Source organism: Schistocerca serialis, chromosome 2 (genome assembly GCF_023864345.2).
Source record: "Schistocerca serialis cubense isolate TAMUIC-IGC-003099 chromosome 2, iqSchSeri2.2, whole genome shotgun sequence".
Lineage (NCBI taxonomy): Eukaryota > Metazoa > Arthropoda > Insecta > Orthoptera > Acrididae > Schistocerca > Schistocerca serialis.
The window spans coordinates 1,100,038,226-1,100,042,083 of NC_064639.1; the positions used below are offsets into that span (position 1 = coordinate 1,100,038,226).

Genomic DNA, 3,858 nt, shown 5'->3' on the forward strand with positions numbered 1-3,858 from the left:
TCTGGATTGAAGACCACAACAACAACAACAACAGGAACACTTCAAATTTAATTTTACAATGATGCAGTTCTGATTCACAGATTGGCACTGTAGAATACACTTTTTGTTAAAATGTGCAGTTCCTACATCTAACATTTTTTATGTTAAACATGACAATTATTGATCGCACATATCAGAACCGTTCCTGATGAGAGATAATCAGATAAAATTAATTATCTGCCATATGATATAAATAATTACAAAACTTATCAATGTAGAGACAACAAATTCAGTAAGTGCTTCCAGTTGACTGAAAGCTAAAGACATAATTAGTCGTCACATGTTGGTGGTAATAAAAATGATAGCAGAATTAGGTAATTTCTAGCCATACTGCTCAGGTAAAATCCTAAAGAAATGAATGTGCATAAAAGTTGTAAGTCTGATAGATGGTACTAACCCACTGAATAAGTGGCAGAAATGTGTAGCGGAAAGAGTTTCGAATGTGCTTGATGATCTGAAGCGAAATAGTCTACTTAGACGAAGGAGTATAACTGAAGAAAAGGAAATAAATTCTAGCAGTGAACTCGAAAACATGGACGGATGTAGTGTGTGGAAGACAACAGAGTAAAGATTTAAAAGTAAAATAAAGTTCTGGAAAATGGAATAAGAAAAAATTATGGTGCTCTCGTTTCTTTGTTAGTTTGAAATAATAGGACTTTTGTATAGTGTCGGCTGTAGCTGCTGTGTAACGATAAGAAGCCACTTATGTCATGCACCATAGAAAATAAAATATAAATAAGTCTAGGCCCAGAATCGAATTAATTCGAGTATTCTAACGCAAAAATGAACCCGCTGCACGAACTGTGCAATACAGGAAGGCAGTGTTAAATCAAGATTGGCTTTCTCCTTATGACCATTTTCAATAGAAAATATGCTTGGGAAAAAGTTTGTTACAGGTATTTGGTACTGTTTTTAGGCAAGGAATAGCGCTGTGGCGTCAGTCGATTCTGACTTACATTTCAAATAGTTTACCTTAAACGCTTAAGGTGACTGCCGGGAAGATTTCTTGGGAAAGGGCACGCCGATCTCATTCCTTAAACTGTGTTCGCGCTACGTGTTTAATGTGCTACTCGTCAACGGAACGTCAAACATAATCATCCTTTTCTTCTAATGCTTCTAATGATATCGTTTTCTTCAGAACTTTAGGTATTCGACTTATGCTAATTAAAATGGCAGGAGCAAATGGAATATATTGTCGAAATAGGCCACATTTCCATTTCAAAAAATGGCGGAAGACTAATCTTCATGCAAAATAATTAATTTTCATGAAATTAAAATTCCTTGTAATTCGAATAAGTGAATTTTCATTTACAAAAAAGGTGATATAAAGTCAAGATGGAGAAATAGTCCACTTATTCCCCGTGAAACAATGGCGACGAATTGAAAACAAGCCAACTGCACACAAACAAAACAGCCTCACAGATGCGGTGGGAATCTCTCCTACCCTCTCCCCTATACGTCGAGTTACAGTTTATTATCCTTTTATGTGGATTTCCATCATGGCGACATTGGTTTGATACATGGCGACGATAACTGTTGGCACAATTGCAGCTGCGTTCTCAGTTATTCGTAATTTATACATTTGCTAAGTATTACAAATGTGTGTAAATTGAGATACGTATTTCACGTTACCAACACCGGTACTTCACAAGTTTCAACTTCTGCGACAATATTTCTCCCAATTTTTAGCGACGAACTGATTTTTCCAAGTGCCGCAGAATTGTTACATTGTTTCACACATCCCGTTTATAACTCCTGTCATAGTATTTTACACTTTTTTTAGTTAACTCAGACTTCTTTTCGTAAGTTTCAATAACTGAACAATGTCTCTACACCGCAATTATTACGAAATGCCTTGCAACATCTAGGCAGAAAGCTATTGCAATTCGCGTACACATTTTGAAGCATTTAACTATTTCTCAGCAATGCTTTGCCCAGATAGCATGAAATCAGAAAACGTAGCCCCCTGTACCTTTATTTATTCATAGCCTCGTGAGGACTGAAGTGAACAAAAATATTGAACGTTTTCCTTAAACACGTGGCCCAGTAAGCTTAAACCCGCAAAATTATTTTACTTCCTAGAGATTGTTAGAAAGCAGAATTTCTTCACTTCTTAAGAGATAGAGTAACATGCGTGGCAGTGTGGCATGCACTGTACCGTATCAATAGAAAAAAGACGGTATATAGATATACCTGCAAGCAAGATAAAACTTTTAGAGATGTTGAAACTTTCTAGCAGCGTGTGGAACATGGCGTAGCCACAGCGTAGGGGATGTTTCCAGAATGAGATTTTCATGCTGCAGCGGAGTGTGCGCTGATATGAAACTTCCTGGCAGATTAAAACTGTGTGCCGGACCGAGACTCGAACTCGGGACCTTTGCCTTTCGCGGGCAAATGCTCTACCAACTGAGCTACCCAAGCACGACTCACGCCCCGTCTTCACAGCTTTACTTCCGCCAGTATCTCCTTTTACATCTACATCTACATTGATACTCCGCAAGCCACCCAACGGTGTGTGGCGGAAGGCACTTTACGTGCCACTGTCATTACCTCCCTTTCCTGTTCCAGTCGCGTATGGTTCGCGGGAAGAACGACTGTCTGAAAGCCTCCGTGCGCGCTCTAATCTCTCTAATTTTACATTCGTGATCTCCTCGGGAAGTATAAGTAGGGGGAAGCAATATATTCGATACCTCATCCAGAAACGCACCCTCTCGAAACCTGGCGAGCAAGCTACACCGCGATGCAGAGCGCCTCTCTTGCAGAGTCTGCCACTTGAGTTTATTAAACATCTCCGTAACGCTATCACGGTTACCAAATAACCCTGTGACGAAACGCGCCGCTCTTCTTTGGATCTTCTCTATCTCCTCCGTCAACCCGACCTGGTACGGATCCCAGACTGATGAGCAATTTAGATATGATGTTAACTTTTGTCAGTGTCCCATTGTTACTCCTAAAGTAATATTTGTGGCACCGATGCCCAGAATTCTGTAGAGCCCTCAGGGGCTAGGTGCACGTCGAAGACATGCAACGAGAGGTTAACATGGCCTGAAAACAGCAGAAGGCAGATTTGTGACGTACCTCTGTAACAACGAGGATTTAATTAATACGTAAACGTAAGCTAAAAGCTCTCTGGCTGTAATAACGTGATCGAGCCTTATATCAAATGTTGAAGTATTTTCAGAGAGAAAAAAGGATTAAAACAAAGTATATTCAGGAAAAAGATCGATCTCCTTTTATGAATGACTACAGTGGGAACCGTTAGTTGTGAACCTATTAAACGATTCCTATATTCGTAGTGCATAGCTGTTTCCGAATAAATATATAGAACTGGCGGATTCGTATGCCCCTCCTGTCCTTAAGCCACATATCCACCTCCCGGTTATGACTGACTGTCGCGGTATAGAACACAAAAAGACACAAATAGGTCTCCCGTTCTGTGTAAAATAGATTACAAATTCAAACTTTGGCAGGTTATACATCAATTCAAATCTTACTTCTGTATGTAGGAGGGAAACCCAATTGTCGTGTACAAATATTAAGCCTTCTGCGAAGTTAAGATGTCACAGCACCACTGTGGGGAGTTTCAGCTCCGATCCTTCGTCGAGAGTGCAAGGCACTTGTTTTTGTTTTCGGGCGACTCATTCTACACTGAATCACATCACATTTGCATATCGCATTACTCCTATTTCTCAGGGTTGAGCCCCATAGCTGGTAATTCTAATACATTTCGCTAATTTTAAAGTTCTGACACCTTTCTTCTCTTCTATACTATATTTTTTACAATTATTTTTGGTTATTCACCTGTTATTTGGCACAGCT

General features: G+C 39.6%; 1 non-coding gene across 1 annotated transcript; it reads right to left on the reverse strand.

The window, feature by feature from the left end:
* Nucleotides 1-2,386: 2,386 nt before the first annotated feature.
* On the reverse strand, nt 2,387-2,461 carry Trnas-cga (transfer RNA serine (anticodon CGA)). The gene has a single exon. It is a non-coding gene; the product is annotated as a tRNA-Ser (tRNA).
* Nucleotides 2,462-3,858: the final 1,397 nt, after the last annotated feature.